Source organism: Pseudophryne corroboree, chromosome 5 (assembly GCF_028390025.1).
Source record: "Pseudophryne corroboree isolate aPseCor3 chromosome 5, aPseCor3.hap2, whole genome shotgun sequence".
In the NCBI taxonomy this organism is placed as follows: domain Eukaryota; kingdom Metazoa; phylum Chordata; class Amphibia; order Anura; family Myobatrachidae; genus Pseudophryne; species Pseudophryne corroboree.
Genome location: NC_086448.1, coordinates 142,643,799 through 142,661,977, shown reverse-complemented (window position 1 = coordinate 142,661,977; position 18,179 = coordinate 142,643,799). Strand labels below are relative to the sequence as shown.

General features: G+C 43.8%; 1 protein-coding gene and 1 pseudogene across 2 annotated transcripts in view; one reads left to right on the top strand and one right to left on the bottom strand.

Moving 5' to 3' along the window:
* LOC134927386 (ATP-binding cassette sub-family B member 5-like) overlaps positions 1–18,179 on the bottom strand; it is a 328,704-nt gene that overhangs the window by 252,670 nt on the left and 57,855 nt on the right. The window lies entirely within an intron of this gene.
* LOC134930552 (5S ribosomal RNA) lies at positions 6,209–6,328 on the top strand (annotated as a pseudogene).

Sequence of the window (18,179 nt, the reverse complement as noted above, 5' to 3'; positions counted from 1 at the left end):
GTGCTACTGCTTTTGCCAGCTTGAGTCTTTTCATTTTTCTAGCGAGAGGCTGAGTGCTTCCATCCTCATGTGAAGCTGAACCACTAGCCATGAACATAGGCCAGGGCCTCAGCCGTTCCTTGCCACTCCGTGTGGTAAATGGCATATTGGCAAGTTTACGCTTCTCCTCCGACAATTTTATTTTAGGTTTTGGAGTCCTTTTTTTACTGATATTTGGTGTTTTGGATTTGACATGCTCTGTACTATGACATTGGGCATCGGCCTTGGCAGACGACGTTGCTGGCATTTCATCGTCTCGGCCATGACTAGTGGCAGCAGCTTCAGCACGAGGTGGAAGTGGATCTTGATCTTTCCCTAATTTTGGAACCTCAACATTTTTGTTCTCCATATTTTAATAGGCACAACTAAAAGGCACCTCAGGTAAACAATGGAGATGGATGGATACTAGTATACTTATGGATGGACTGCCGAGTGCCGACACAGAGGTAGCTACAGCCGTGGACTACCGTACTGTGTCTGCTGCTAATATAGACTGGATGATAATGATATGAAATCAATATATATATGTATGTATATATAATATCACTAGTACTGCAGCCGGACAGGTAGATAATATATTTATTAGGTAATGATGACTGATGACGGACCTGTTGGACACTGTCAGCTCAGCAGCACCGCAGACTGCTACAGTAAGCTACTATAGTAGTATGTATAAAGAAGAAAGAAAAAAAAAAACCACGGGTAGTTGGTATACAATTATGGATGGACTGCCGAGTGCCGACACAGAGGTAGCTACAGCCGTGGACTAACGTACTGTGTCTGCTGCTAATATAGACTGGATGATAATGATATGAAATCAATATATATATGTATGTATATATAATATCACTAGTACTGCAGCCGGACAGGTAGATAATATATTTATTAGGTAATGATGACTGATGACGGACCTGCTGGACACTGTCAGCTCAGCAGCACCGCAGACTGCTACAGTAAGCTACTATAGTAGTATGTATAAAGAAGAAAGAAAAAAAAAACCACGGGTAGGTGGTATACAATTATGGATGGACTGCCGAGTGCCGACACAGAGGTAGCTACAGCCGTGGACTACCGTACTGTGTCTGCTGCTAATATAGACTGGATGATAATGATATGAAATCAATATATATATATATGTATATATAATATCACTAGTACTGCAGCCGGACAGGTAGATAATATATTTATTAGGTAATGATGACTGATGACGGACCTGCTGGACACTGTCAGCTCAGCAGCACCGCAGACTGCTACAGTAAGCTACTATAGTAGTATGTATAAAGAAGAAAGAAAAAAAAAACCACGGGTAGGTGGTATACAATTATGGATGGACTGCCGAGTGCCGACACAGAGGTAGCTACAGCCGTGGACTACCGTACTGTGTCTGCTGCTAATATAGACTGGATGATAATGAGATGAAATCAATATAATATCACTAGTACTGCAGCCGGACAGGTATGTATATTTATTATGTAATGACTGATGACGGACCTGCTGGACACTGTCAGCTCAGCAGCACCGCAGACTGCTACAGTAAGCTACTATACTATAGTAGTATGTACAAAGAAGAAAGAAAAAAAACAAACCACGGGTAGGTGGTATACAATTATGGATGGACTGCCGAGTGCCGACACAGAGGTAGCTACAGCCGTGGACTACCGTACTGTGTCTGCTGCTAATATAGACTGGATGATAATGATATGAAATCAATATATATATGTATGTATATATAATATCACTAGTACTGCAGCCGGACAGGTAGATAATATATTTATTAGGTAATGATGACTGATGACGGATCTGTTGTACACTGTCAGCTCAGCAGCACCGCAGACTGCTACAGTAAGCTACTATAGTAGTATGTATAAAGAAGAAAGAAAAAAAAAAACCACGGGTAGGTGGTATACAATTATGGATGGACTGCCGAGTGCCGACACAGAGGTAGCTACAGCCGTGGACTAACGTACTGTGTCTGCTGCTAATATAGACTGGATGATAATGAGATGAAATCAATATAATATCACTAGTACTGCAGCCGGACAGGTATGTATATTTATTATGTAATGACTGATGACGGACCTGCTGGACACTGTCAGCTCAGCAGCAGCGCAGACTGCTACAGTAAGAAGAAAGAAGAAAAAAAAAACACGGGTAGGTGGTATACAATTATGGATGGACTGCCGAGTGCCGACACAGAGGTAGCTACAGCCGTGGACTAACGTACTGTGTCTGCTGCTAATATAGAGTCCTAAGCAGACAACCACAAAATATATTATACTGGTGGTCAGTGTGGTCACAACAATGGCAGTGTGGCACTGACTCTGGCAGCAAAAGTGTGCACTGTACGTTATATGTACTCCTGAGTCCTGCTCTCAGACTCTAACAGCTCCCCACTGTCAGTGTCTCACCCACAAGTCAGATAATTAATACAATACAGTCACACTATCTAATCTATATCACTTCAGCAAGTAGTAGTAGTATAGTAGTACTCCTCCTAATAATGCTCCCCAAAATTACTACTACTGTGTCTCTCTCTACTGTCTCACTCTCTTCTCTAAACGGAGAGGACGCCAGCCACGTCCTCTCCCTATGACTCTCAATGCACGTGTGAAAATGGCGGCGACGCGCGGCTCCTTATATAGAATCCGAGTCTCGCGATAGAATCCGAGCCTCGCGAGAATCCGACAGCGGGATGATGACGTTCGGGCGCGCTCGGGTTAACCGAGCAAGGCGGGAAGATCCGAGTCGCTCGGACTCGTGAAGAAAAAACTGAAGTTCAGGCGGGTTCGGATTCAGGGGAACCGAACCCGCTCATCTCTACAATACATCCCAAGGGGGTTTAGACTACATAACTAGCCTACGCTTGGTAGACACAACAATGATTTCTGCACTAAATGGTGCAACATACTTAACAAATGTTCTTTCAATTTAATGCTCTTAGTGATAGAACAAGCAGGCACGGATCTAGAAAACATCAAGAAAGATATTTTGGAACTTGAGACCTCTGATTTTTATAGAGCCATCCAAACTCCTGAATGTGATCTTCTATCCAGTCTCAACAAGGATATTGAGAACTTTAAGGGAGATTTACTGAAGTTCAAGAAAAATAAATACAAGCAGGTCAAATTAGATTATAAAGAAAACAGGGTCTATCCCTGGTACTCTCGCAGTGAGCCGAGGAGGTTTAAGCCATCGTACCAACATGGAAGAAGATCTCAACAACCTTTTACTGACATTGAGAGTCAGTCACATACCTCAGCTAGTGACTCTGATGTTCCATTTACGTCTGGCCAGAACACCACCTATCTCTCTAGGTCAGCAAGAAATAGACGACCTCCAAAAAACCTCTTATACCCACCCATCGAGGTGGGAGAAAAAGAAAGAAGAAGGCAACAAAAATTCAATTAGAAACAGTGGTGTTCAATCTCTCCAAGCATCCCCTCACACCTGATGAATTATCCATTCTCAATAAAGGCCTCTCATTCATCCCTACAGTGACTCAGGACAAATTCAAGTGGAAAGTGGATCTGTACAAACTGGGCAGGCAATTGCGACTCAGAGACTTCTTTTCGGGCAATAATACCAACTCTGAACCAAAAAATTCAATTAGAAACAGTGGTGTTCAATCTCTCCAAGCATCCCCTCACACCTGATGAATTATCCATTCTCAATAAAGGCCTCTCATTCATCCCTACAGTGACTCAGGACAAATTCAAGTGGAAAGTGGATCTGTACAAACTGGGCAGGCAATTGCGACTCAGAGACTTCTTTTCGGGCAATAATACCAACTCTGAACCAACACCGACACCAGTGGAGTCGTGCCCTTTGAAGAAACCCAGTACCTTTGATCCTCTGTCTGTCAATCCCTCTATACAGACCTTCATGAGGGTTCTCAAGAGAGACACTGTACCCTTTGTTTCCAAGCAAAAGTTATCCCACCACAACATCACGATGGGTGAAAGAAAGGCCATCGAGTCCCTACGAAATGACACCCAACTGGTCATCAGAGCTGTGGATAAGGAGGGAGGCATTGTGTTGTTGGATTATGACTATTACACCACGGAAGCCAATAACCAATTGGCTGTCACCACTTGTTATCACAAACTTGGCCATGATCCTACAGGGAGTTACAAAAGTGAGATAGATTCCATCATTCAGGTGGGACTCAATAATGGATATATTAACACGAACACAGCAGAATTTATGACCACTGCACACCCCAGGATACGCTTTTTGTACACACCCCGAAAATTCATAAATCTCTCTCCCAGCCTCCAGGACGACCCATTATATCAGCAAGGGGGTTCCTCTGTCAACCTCTTTCTCAACTAGTTGATTTTTATCTACAGCCATTGGTTAAGCAAACAGCCAGCTTCATTGAGGACACTTCCGATTTTTTGAGGAAACTTGAATTAGTACGAAATATCACAGATGATACCCTGCTGGTGACTCTTGACGTCTCGAGTCTCTACACCAATATTCCGCATTCGCAAGGAATGTGAACATGCAGAGAACTTCTCATGGACAATGATGCCTATTTTGGTCCACTGGTGTCTTTTTTGTTGTTTCTCATTGATGGTATTCTCAATAAGAATTATTTTCTCTTCGAAAATAGTTTTTATTTACAGAAACAGTGGACCGCCATGGGTTCGAATATGGTGCCTTCTTATGCCAATATATTCATGGCGGCCTATGAACAGGTGCATATCACTGGTAATCCTCGTTATGGTCAATTTTTGTCATTTTATGTACGAAACATTGATGACTTGTTTTTCATTTGGCAAGACAGCGAAGAGAACCTTTTGGCGTTCATCAATGAACTTAATTCAATTTCAGGAACAATAAGGTTTAGCCTGACCTTTAGCAAAACACACATTAATTTCTTGGATGTTTCCATCAAAAAGGAGGACAACAAACTTTTGACTTATATTTACAGCAAGGAGTCAGATAGAAATACTTTGCTGCTACACTCAAGCTTCCATCCAGCACCCCTTAAAAGAGGGCTCCCCTTTTCACAATTACTGCGGGTGATCCGTATCACTTCGGATCCCGCGGCCATCCCGGCTGCACTGGAGTCCATGTGTCAATGATTTCTTGACAGAGGCTATCCCATGAAGGAGATTGATGATGCTCTATCTAAGATCGGACAGATCAAGAGAGAAGACGCTTTACACAAAAAAGTTTGTCCTGTTAACATGGAACGGGACAGGTTAAATTAAAGCAGTATGTTCACCATAGCCTCTGGCTTTATCCGCAACAAAATTCGGGAACACTGGCACTTGATTGCGAGTGATCCAGTGCTCAACAAAGATCTTTCCACGATTCCCAGATTTGCCTACAGACGGGGACCTAATTTGAAGGACCTTTTAGTCAAGACTGATTTTTCTCAAAGAAAGATTAACAGAACATCTAATTGGCTAATGAAAAAACCTGGGGTATATAGATGCACGGGATGCTCTAACTGTTCGTTCCTTTTATTGGGCAATCGCTTCATCAATCAGTTTGACAATAAGGAGTATTCAATTAAACAGAGTTTGGATTGCAACAGCCGTTTTGTTGTCTATGTACTTAAATGTCCATGCAATCGACTGTGTGTTGGCAAGACTAGCAGAATGCTTAAGGAACGACTCAGCCAACATCGCTCCTCTATTAAGAAATGTCTTACATCCACAGATTCCACGAGACTTCACAACTTACCAGTTGCAAGATACTTTAAAGAGGCACAACATATGGTCAATCAACTTAAAATTTGCATCATAGACCAGATACCACCACTTCAGCGGGGAGGTGATCGTGACAGGCTGTTGCTACAAAGAGAACTTCAGTGGATTCACAGATTACACACTTTGACTCCTAATGGTCTTAATGAAGACTTTAGGTTGGGTTGTTTCTTGTGAAGCGATTTAGCCTTTGTATTGGTTGGTTTCATTTCTTCAGACACCGCCGTGTGTCCAGCATTATGTATTTTCACCTACTGAGTTTTTCCTTGAACCCACTGACACCGCCGTGTGTCAGTTACTGTGCACAATGCTTTGACGTGATTACTTATCTTAGAAACCTATGGGTTGTGGGAGTGACTTTGCTTCTTTGGCACCTGTCTGCCATCCCCATTAGCATGGCCCTGTAACAGGTAGTACCTTGTCGGCCCTTGACGTGGTATCCTAGTGATCTCTACAGCCATACCACACTGGACGACATCCAATTCCGTCCGATCTTGGAAACTAAGCAGTGTTGGGCCCAGTCAGTACCATTCTTGGAGATGGTCTGGGAATACTGGGTGCTGTATTTTTATCACTTGACCACACACGGCCTCTGGCTATTTAATGGGCAGTCTTTAGTGACTTTTGCTTATTCTACACTCTCGTCCCCCACTCCCTTTCTCTTTGCATTTATTCATCCTCCCTATAAATGCACTACCTTCGATCCATTGGATACCTGCATGTTCTTGGGCTCTACCATAATGTCTTTTCTTTCATCTTACATTTCACTATGGTGCTTAGTCCACTGCTATGGTGATAGCACCTTGCTACATCTTTGCCCTGATGGGATTTCCCCTTTTTTGGTCTACCGCTGTTTAGCTTTTGCTCTGCTGGGCATCATAATACTGTCCATCGACACTTTCGCATGTCATTCACTACCACTTGTGTCATCAGCTGTTGTTTTTGCCCTGTGGACATCTATCTAACATACAATTAGGCTACACCAATTGGTCCATTTAATGCTCACAGTGCCTGTAATGATTTTTACTGCTCTAGTTGTCTCTCTACACAGGACTGTTTACAGCTACTGTTTTGACACCATCAGTTTAGTGGTCTCCAGTGGAGCTCATTTACATATATGCATTATATAATTTTTTTGTCTATGCATTTATTGTGTGTTTGTTATGCTTTTTCCCTCAGCGTTATACCTTGCACTTCTTATTTTATATTTCAGTTTTGTTATGTTCCAAGTCTTGCATCTTTATATACACTGTGCAGCTTCCTTCCCCTGTTCCCGTCCCCTGTGCGGGCTTAGCTGCGGCTTCGCTTGTGTCCAGCGCACAGCGCACCGGAGCCGTTGCCAGGGACGGAGCCGGCTTTCTTTACATTAGCAATGACGCGACGGAGCTGGAGAGACGGGGGAGCCGCATACAGGACTTGTCCTGCCTCCCTCTCCTCCCATTGGATGCTGGTTTGTGTTTCTTTGGCGCCAATTTATGTTTATATCCCTGTGCCACACACTGCTCAGATAGCCCCTGAGGAAGACCTGTATCGGTTGAAACAGCTGTTGGGCTATGCCTGTATGTACACATGTCACCTTGATATGGAATAAATCTTCTTCGTTTTTTCATCTAAATCATGAGTGCTGGCTAGTTTTGCTTTTTTCAATGAGCTGGAAAAGCGAGTGCCTTTATGTTATTTTACTGGCTTGCACCATTTATTCATTTATAACTATGATTTTGAGAGCTGTCACTTTTGTTTATATATATATATATATATATATATATATCTCAAATACACACACTCACACCATATTTATTTTCCTTTTTAAAAAACAACAACAACAAAAAAAATGCCCATGCACCACCCTATATTTTGCCTCTGGGCACCTGATATGAACTTACACCTCTGGTGTAGAGAGCAGGACTTGGACCCAGCAGAACAAATGAATGCTGGAGGTTGTAATGTGCAGCAGATGACTCCCAAGCAGCATAACTTGGTCTAAATGAACAGGTACAAACTTGCATATACAAAACTGAGCAGGATAGAACTTGCAGGTCGAAAACATGGATAAATACAGCATCATCAGGCATGGGAGATAATGACTTGATGATCTATCTCAGATGGGAGTGAGCAGCAGAACAAAGTAGGGAAGTCTCAGGTGTGGCTCATAGCTGCTGGGTCAGCTAATCAAGCCAGGCTGCATGCTCTCAGAATAAGAGCAGATGGACTGAAACAAGATCACTTGTACTGCTGGTGAGTTTGCCATTGGTGAAACTGTGAGTAGTCATCGATGGTCACCAACTGTGCCATGGGAGACCATCGATGGTTTCAGCCACAAATGGTCATCCCTGTTATTTCAGTAAATGACCTGCGGGGCCAATCACAGCCTGGGGCGGGACTTCACAGGTGTCAGGGGCGTAGCTATATTCCATGTCCAGACACCTTGCAAAAATAAAAAATATACTTTTTTTGTTTATGTTGTGCCATCGATCGAGGGAAACCATCTGGTACTCTCCTATCAATGGCAAAAGCATTACACATCATTCATAAACCATCGATGGATAATGGCCATCCCTAGTACTGCAGCAGATTGTGACACTGGTCACTTCCATACACTCAAGTATAGAAAAGAAAAGGGGACATAATAGTGTAAAACCTACAAAAATAGGGCTCCCCAGGTGATATCAGTAGAAATGTTATCAATCATCGAAGATCCAGTTGGGACTTTGATATATGAGAGGTGAAAGCATCTGACTTAGAATAGATGTTCTGATTACCTGAAATAGTACCGCAGTGGGTGAGGAGGTCAAACAAGTTCGGAACTGATACCTGAGAAAATAGGATTTTAATTACCTACCGGTAAATCCTTTTCTCATAGTTCGTAGAGGAAACAGGGTCCACATTAGTACCATGAGGTATAGACGGGTCCACTAGGAGCCACTGGCACTTTAAGAAATGAATAGTGTGCACTGGTTCCTCCCTCTATGCCCCTCCTACCAGACTCACTCACGCACTGAGTGGGCGCCCAGTATCCTCTACAGACTACGAGAAAAGGATTTACTGGTAGGTAATTAAAATCCTATTTACTCTTACATCCTAGAGGATACTGGGGTCCACATTAGTACCATGGGGATGTACCAAAGCTCCCAAACCGTGTGGGAGAGTGCTGAGGTTCCAGCAGAACTGATTGACCAAACTGAAGGTCCTCAGAGGCCAAAGTATATCGAACTTGTAGAATTTGGCAAACGTGCTCAACCCCGACCAAGTAGCTGCTCCGTAGAGCTGTAAAGCTGAGACACCCCGGGCAGCCGCCCAGGAAGAACCCACCAACCTAGTAGAGTGGGCTTGTACTCTAGGAACCAGCAATCCTGCCGTGGAATAAGCATGCTGGATAGTAATCCTAATCCACCGAGCAATAGACTGCTTTGAAGCAGGACACCCAATTTTCTTGGGATCATAGAGCACAAACAACGAGTCAGATTTCCTGTGACGAGCTGTCCACTTCACATAGATCTTCAATGCCCTCGCAATATCCATGGACTTTGAGGTAGCAGATGTGTCAGTAAGCACCCGAACCACAATAGGTTGGTTGATATGAAACACAGGCACCCCCTTAGGAAGAAATTGCTGATGAGTTCTGAGTTCAGCTCTATCTTCATGAAAAATCAAATATGGGCTTTTGTGAGACAATGCCCCCAATTCCGACACACACCTTGCAGAAGCTAAGGCCAACAGTGTAACGGTCTTCCACGTAAGAAACTTTACGTCAACCTCCCGTAAAGGCTCAAACCATTCTGATTGTAGGAACTGCAACAACCACAATAAGATCTCAATGTACCGTTGGAGACTCAAAGGGCAGGTGGATGTGCAGAACCCCCTTCACGAACATCTGAACCTCAAGGAGGGAAGACAATTGTTTCTGGAAGAAACTGGATAAGGACAAAATCTGGACCTTCAAGGAGCCCAAATGTAGGCCCACATCCACACCCGACTGTAGAAAAAGGAGAAAACATTCCACTGCAGGAAATTTCCTGTTTTCACACCACGAGACATATTTTTTCCAAATACAGTGGTATTGTTTAGACGTTACCCCTTTCCTGGCTTGGATCAGGGTTGGAATAACCTTGTCTGGAATGCCTTTCCAGGCTAAAAATTTGATGCTCAACTTCCATGCCGGCAAACGTAGCTGTGGTAAGTCTTGATAGACGAATGGCCCCTGTTGCAGATGATCCTCTCAAAGAGGTAGAGGCCACGGGTCCTCTAGGAGCATCTCCAGTAGATCCACATACCAGGCCCTTCTTGGCCAATCCAGAGCAATAAGAATTGCTTGAACCTTTTCCCTTTTTATTCTTTTGAGAATTCTTGTGATCAGTGGAAACACGTAAACCATCTGAGTCACCAGAGTGTCCACCGCCACTGCTTGCGGGTCCCTCAACCTGTAACAATACCGCTTTAGCTTCTTGTTGAGATGAGAGGCCATCATGTCTTTTGGTTGAGTTCTCGACCGATGTGATAACGACTCGAACACCAGTGGGTGAAGGCCCCACTCTCCCGGGTGGAGGTCGTGTCTGTCGAGGAAGTTCGCTTCCCAGTTGTCTACTCCCAGAATGAACATTGCCACCAGCGCCACTACGTGTTTTTCTGCCCAGAGGAGAATTCTTGTTACCTCTGACATTGCTGCTCTGCTCTTCATTCCGCACTGTAGGTTTATGTACATTACTGCCGTCACATTGTCCGACTGAACCTGAATGACTTGATCTTGAAGAAGATGCGGTGCCTGTGGAAGATTGTTGTGTATTTCCCTTAGTTCCATAAAGTTGATTGAAAGAATGGCTTCCTGACTTGACCATTTTACTTGGAACTGTTACCCCTGGATGACCGCTCCCTAACCTCTGAGGCTTGCGTCTGTGGTTAGCAGAATCCAATTTTGAATTCCGAACCTTCGATCCTCGGTCAGGTGAGAAGTTTGAAGTCACCACAGAAGAGAAATCCTGGCTTTTGGCGACAGACATATCCTCTGGTGCATGTGAAGATGCGATCTGGACCATTAGTCCAGCAGATCCAGCTGGAAGGGCCTCGCACGAATCCTTCCGTACTGCAAAGCCTCGTAAGAGGTGAACATTTAGCCCAGAAGGCAAATGCATAAATGCACCAATATCTGGGCTGGTTTTAGAACATTGCGCACCATCGACTGGATTACCAATGCCTTTTCCAATGTAAGGAATACCTGCTGTGCTTCCGTATCCAGTATCATCCCTAGGAACAGAAGCTTCTGTGTTGGTTCCAGGTGAGATTTTGGTAGGTTTAGAATTCATACATGATCCAGAAATAGTCGGGTTGAGTGGGCAATACTGTCCAACAACCTCTCCCTGGTGGGCGCTTTTATCAGTAGGTTATCCAGGTACAGTACAGGGGAAGAAATGGGTGCAGATGCACTATACAATCATTACTATAAATTACAGTATATAATATAATAAGAGGTTGTTAGCATATATAGTGTGATGCCTTGGGGGGGTTCATGGCTGGGCTGGTTTGGGGGTGCCCTGCGTCCCAGTGTGAACCCCAAAAGTGTTAGGGACTTGCTCGATAGAGGTGACCTCGACGCGGTGAGCAAGCCCATATCATTGGCCAATTATATGCTAACAACCTCTTATTATATTATATACTGTAATTTATAGTAATGATTGTATAGTGCATCTGCACCCATTTCTTCCCCCGTATTACCATAAAATCTCAGCAGATAGCACCTTTCATTACAACCACTAGGGTGTGCAGTCTAGACCCATTTCCTCTTATAGTCTATACTATGTGTATAAATACACACCTGAAGTCTGAGATTACTTCATTCTGACTAGCACCCCTCCCCCACCTACCAAACTGATTTTAAGCAGGGACCTACATTTGACTGCACATCAATGACTCAGGCGTAATACAAAGTAAGTCCTATTATTTTCATACAGTGTCAGTCTATTTGGGGGTAAGCATTGGGACGTGGGGTCCCCTGAACTGTTCTGTCTGGGCCACTCCAGGGCATCACACCCTAACACTCATAGTCACTATTTTTTCACTACCTCCTAAGTTTGTCATTTTATCCATGTATTTTTTCACCCACTTTATATCTAACTTTAAAACACTTTCCACACTCCGTACCTACCTATGCTTCTCTTATACTTTATTACACCTCACGATTTTCCACTAGTGTGATGCCTTGGGGGGGTTCATGGCTGGGCTGGTTTGGGGGTGCCCTGCGTCCCAGTGTGAACCCCAAAAGTGTTAGGGACTTGCTCGATAGAGGTGACCTCGACGCGGTGAGCAAGCCCATATCATTGGCCAATTATATGCTAACAACCTCTTATTATATTATATACTGTAATTTATAGTAATGATTGTATAGTGCATCTGCACCCATTTCTTCCCCTGTATTACCATAAAATCTCAGCAGCTAGCACCTTTCATTACAACCACTAGGGTGTGCAGTCTAGACCCATTTCCTCTTATAGTCTATACTATGTGTATAAATACACACCTGAAGTCTGAGATTACTTCATTCTGACTAGCACCCCTCCCCCACCTACCAAACTGATTTTAAGCAGGGACCTACATTTGACTGCACATCAATGACTCAGGCGTAATACAAAGTAAGTCCTATTATTTTCATACAGTGTCAGTCTATTTGGGGGTAAGCATTGGGACGTGGGGTCCCCTGAACTGTTCTGTCTGGGCCACTCCAGGGCATCACACCCTAACACTCATAGTCACTATTTTTTCACTACCTCCTAAGTTTGTCATTTTATCCATGTATTTTTTTCACCCACTTTATATCTAATTTTAAAACACTTTCCACACTCCGTACCTACCTATGCTTCTCTTATACTTTATTACACCTCACGATTTTCCACTAGTGTGATGCCTTGGGGGGGGTTCATGGCTGGGCTGGTTTGGGGGTGCCCTGCGTCCCAGTGTGAACCCCAAAAGTGTTAGGGACTTGCTCGATAGAGGTGACCTCGACGCGGTGAGCAAGCCCATATCATTGGCCAATTATATGCTAACAACCTCTTATTATATTATATACTGTAATTTATAGTAATGATTGTATAGTGCATCTGCACCCATTTCTTCCCCTGTATTACCATAAAATCTCAGCAGATAGCACCTTTCATTACAACCACTAGGGTGTGCAGTCTATACCCATTTCCTCTTATAGTCTATACTATGTGTATAAATACACACCTGAAGTCTGAGATTACTTCATTCTGACTAGCACCCCTCCCCCACCTACCAAACTGATTTTAAGCAGGGACCTACATTTGACTGCACATCAATGACTCAGGCGTAATACAAAGTAAGTCCTATTATTTTCATACAGTGTCAGTCTATTTGGGGGTAAGCATTGGGACGTGGGGTCCCCTGAACTGTTCTGTCTGGGCCACTCCAGGGCATCACACCCTAACACTCATAGTCACTATTTTTTCACTACCTCCTAAGTTTGTCATTTTATCCATGTATTTTTTTCACCCACTTTATATCTAATTTTAAAACACTTTCCACACTCCGTACCTACCTATGCTTCTCTTATACTTTATTACACCTCACGATTTTCCACTAGTGTGATGCCTTGGGGGGGTTCATGGCTGGGCTGGTTTGGGGGTGCCCTGCGTCCCAGTGTGAACCCCAAAAGTGTTAGGGGCTTGCTCGATAGAGGTGACCTCGACGCGGTGAGCAAGCCCATATCATTGGCCAATTATATGCTAACAACCTCTTATTATATTATATACTGTAATTTATAGTAATGATTGTATAGTGCATCTGCACACATTTCTTCCCCTGTATTACCATAAAATCTCAGCAGATAGCACCTTTCATTACATCCACTAGGGTGTGCAGTCTAGACCCATTTCCTCTTATAGTCTATACTATGTGTATAAATACACACCTGAAGTCTGAGATTACTTCATTCTGACTAGCACCCCTCCCCCACCTACCAAACTGATTTTAAGCAGGGACCTACATTTGACTGCACATCAATGACTCAGGCGTAATACAAAGTAAGTCCTATTATTTTCATACAGTGTCAGTCTATTTGGGGGTAAGCATTGGGACGTGGGGTCCCCTGAACTGTTCTGTCTGGGCCACTCCAGGGCATCACACCCTAACACTCATAGTCACTATTTTTTCACTACCTCCTAAGTTTGTCATTTTATCCATGTATTTTTTTCACCCACTTTATATCTAATTTTAAAACACTTTCCACACTCCGTACCTACCTATGCTTCTCTTATACTTTATTACACCTCACGATTTTCCACTAGTGTGATGCCTTGGGGGGGTTCATGGCTGGGCTGGTTTGGGGGTGCCCTGCGTCCCAGTGTGAACCCCAAAAGTGTTAGGGACTTGCTCGATAGAGGTGACCTCGACGCGGTGAGCAAGCCCATATCATTGGCCAATTATATGCTAACAACCTCTTATTATATTATATACTGTAATTTATAGTAATGATTGTATAGTGCATCTGCACCCATTTCTTCCCCTGTATTACCATAAAATCTCAGCAGATAGCACCTTTCATTACAACCACTAGGGTGTGCAGTCTAGACCCATTTCCTCTTATAGTCTATACTATGTGTATAAATACACACCTGAAGTCTGAGATTACTTCATTCTGACTAGCACCCCTCCCCCACCTACCAAACTGATTTTAAGCAGGGACCTACATTTGACTGCACATCAATGACTCAGGCGTAATACAAAGTAAGTCCTATTATTTTCATACAGTGTCAGTCTATTTGGGGGTAAGCATTGGGACGTGGGGTCCCCTGAACTGTTCTGTCTGGGCCACTCCAGGGCATCACACCCTAACACTCATAGTCACTATTTTTTCACTACCTCCTAAGTTTGTCATTTTATCCATGTATTTTTTTCACCCACTTTATATCTAATTTTAAAACACTTTCCACACTCCGTACCTACCTATGCTTCTCTTATACTTTATTACACCTCACGATTTTCCACTAGTGTGATGCCTTGGGGGGGTTCATGGCTGGGCTGGTTTGGGGGTGCCCTGCGTCCCAGTGTGAACCCCAAAAGTGTTAGGGACTTGCTCGATAGAGGTGACCTCGACGCGGTGAGCAAGCCCATATCATTGGCCAATTATATGCTAACAACCTCTTATTATATTATATACTGTAATTTATAGTAATGATTGTATAGTGCATCTGCACCCATTTCTTCCCCTGTATTACCATAAAATCTCAGCAGATAGCACCTTTCATTACAACCACTAGGGTGTGCAGTCTAGACCCATTTCCTCTTATAGTCTATACTATGTGTATAAATACACACCTGAAGTCTGAGATTACTTCATTCTGACTAGCACCCCTTATCCAGGTACAGTATTATGTTCACTCCCTGCTTGCGGAGGAGAAACATCATCTCTGCCATTACCTTGGTGAATACCCTCGGTGCCGTGGAGAGGCCAAATGGCAGGGCCTGAAACTGGTAGTGACAGTCCTGTAGTGCAAACAGTAGATAAGCCTGACGAGGCAGCCAAATTGGAATATGAAGCAGACACCAGGAATTCTCCCTTCTCCAGACCTGAGATCACCACTCTCTGAGACTCCATCTTGAACTTGAACACCCTTAAATACGGGTTCAGTGATTTGAGGTTTAAAATGGGCCTTACCGAACCGTGCGGTTTTGGTACCACAAACAGGTTGGAGGGGTTCACTACGGCTGGCCGGCGGTTGGGCTCCCGGCGACCAGCATAAGGGCGCCGGGACGCCCGACCGCCGGCTTACCGACAGTATGGCGAGCGCAAATGAGCACCTTGCGGGCTCGCTGCGCTTGCCACGCTACGGGCATGGTCACACTATTTTATTCTCCCTCTATGTGGGTCGTGGACCCCCACGAGGGAAAATAAGTGTCGGTATGCCGGCTGTCGGGCTCCCGGCGCTGGTATACTGAGCGCTGGGAGCCCGACCTCCGGCATACAGAAGACCACCCGGTTGGAGTAATATCCCTTGTGTAGTTGAATTGGAACTGGGACAATGACCTGAGTCTGTACCAGTTTTTGAATTGCTGCCTGTAAAGTCGTACTTGCTTCTGGAGAAGCTGGTAAGCCTGATTTGAAGAATCTGTGAGGTGGGAGTTCCTGAAACTCCAGTATGTATCCCTGGGTGATAAGGTCTTTTACCCAGGTATCCCGGCAAGATGTTGCCCAAACGTGACTGAAATAACGTAACCGAGCTCCCACCTGCCTGTCTTCCAGGCAGTGTGGAAGGCTTTGAGGAAGCAGACCCGGAGGTCTGTTCCTGAGAGAAAGAGAAAAGGAAGATTTCTCCCAGCGCTAATATAATTAGGTATATAATAATTCTTAGTGGCAATATAGGCTCAAGCGATAATATTCATAAAATCAATGAAAGTTAAAATATAATGTTTTATTAACACATGGAAAAAAAACATGAACATACACTTTACCAAGGATATACTTTTCCCTAAAGTGATCCTAATACCGGTATACACGAAACAAATACACACAACAATTAACATATAAGAATACCAGTGATACGCTAAAATAGCGATTTATTCACTGGATGAGAGTTCATGTCCCTCAAGTGCAAGCAGGCATATATATGTATGGTAACTGTATAAATAGGAATTCCTTCGGTGAATGCAAGTATATATATGCAGTAGCTGTATCACAGTCCCTTATCATGTAAGGAATAAGTCCAGAAATCTTGATAGATGTCAGCTAATTGCTATAAAGTCCTTTCAGAGTGGAAATCAGCACATTGGGCCAAAATCCTGAACTCCTGAGCAATGTCCAAAAGTGTATAAAGCACTTACTTCAAGATAGCAGGATAGTTACTAGAACGGGTGTCTGCCGGCAGACATATCCAATAGCTCCGCAATCAACTAGTTTCACCTGACACCGCAGGCTTCCTCAGGATGGCTGAGCTATACCAACACCCCGTTCTTATATCCTATCCTGTGTGTTCGTTGTCATGGTGACTCATTTCTTTCTTTTGCGCATGCGTGTATAACCCAACGCTCCGTTCACGTCCTCCGTCTATAAGTTTCTCGTTGTTATGGAGACCGTGCGTACTGGCGTGTCTCACTCCGTTTCCTTCCTCTCACTGGAGCGCGTCTGTTGTCAGGGCAACCACGTCTCTGTCTACGTCTTCTGTTTGTTGGTTGTCATGGGAACCGGACGTCATTATGTGTATTGACTTCACTTCTCCCTCGGTCTGCTCCTCATACGGGGCTCTTTTGTCATGGAAGACAACACTTATTAGAGTTTTAAATCCTCTCCTTCATATGCATATTCCTGTAGTATCATGCATAGTGAGATTTATTTCTTATGTGTACATATATACTCCTGTCAAAGTCAGAAAAATATCCCCATGCACACTGGTCCGCACTGCGCATGCGTACGCTCTCCCGTGAAGGCGCATACCCGCAATAGCGTGCACCCGCGGGCGCACGGTATGCGTATTTACGGTAGAGTTTATGTAGTCGTAGCGTGCGACTCATTCGTTACATATTTTCACAATTAATGTAGGTTGTAGATCATGGTCCCTTTGATAGATTCTGAAAGTTTGGTTAATATAGAATGTCCCTGAGCTGAGGAATCCCTCTTTGTATCGTAGGAAGGGTCTAACAGGAGTCATGCAGTAGTGTTTGGTACCCATCGGAAGAGTATTTAAATAGCAATATTCCGGTGTTGGTTTGGAGCGTATTAATCGCTCGTGCGGATAGTTATGGACATAAGAAGTTTATGTCCATTTCTATTATTTACTCATACTCAGGTATGCGGCGGGAAACCTAGTTCCCCACCCACCTGAGCTGTTTGAAATCGTCACAGCCCACCTGTATGAATCAACCTATGACCTTTTGTTATGATGCAGGGCCGAATTCCGACGTCCAATGGACAATGGGATTGTAGGGACTGTAAGATTGCATTGTGTGTGGGGCATAAATAGGCAGGCCGACCACATCCAGCTCTCACTCTTCAACGGTTCTCATTGCTGAAAATCGGGTGCTGGATGTCCAGGCGCATGCGATCGTTTACCCTTGTGCGTAAGTTTCTCTCCGTAATCATATTGTCTTACTGTGAGCCAATCTCTCTCTCTCTCTTCTCTTTCTCTCGTATCTCCCATTGACTAGTATTGTATAGTATTAGATCAGCATAGTATTGTAGTGTATTTCTTGTATAGTTATTTGGTTAGGAAGTCTCTGTTATATTGTAGTGTATCATTTGTACTGTGATTCTTTTTGCAAGTATAATAGTTATAATACAGATAATAGGCTTTGGACCCTAAACAGTTATCTGTGTATTTTCTCATAGTGTTGTGTTCACTTGAGCGTCGGTGACGCTCAAGCAGCTTTGTAGTTAGTCAGGTTACACAAGGTTGCACTTACACCCTGTATTCACATTAAGGT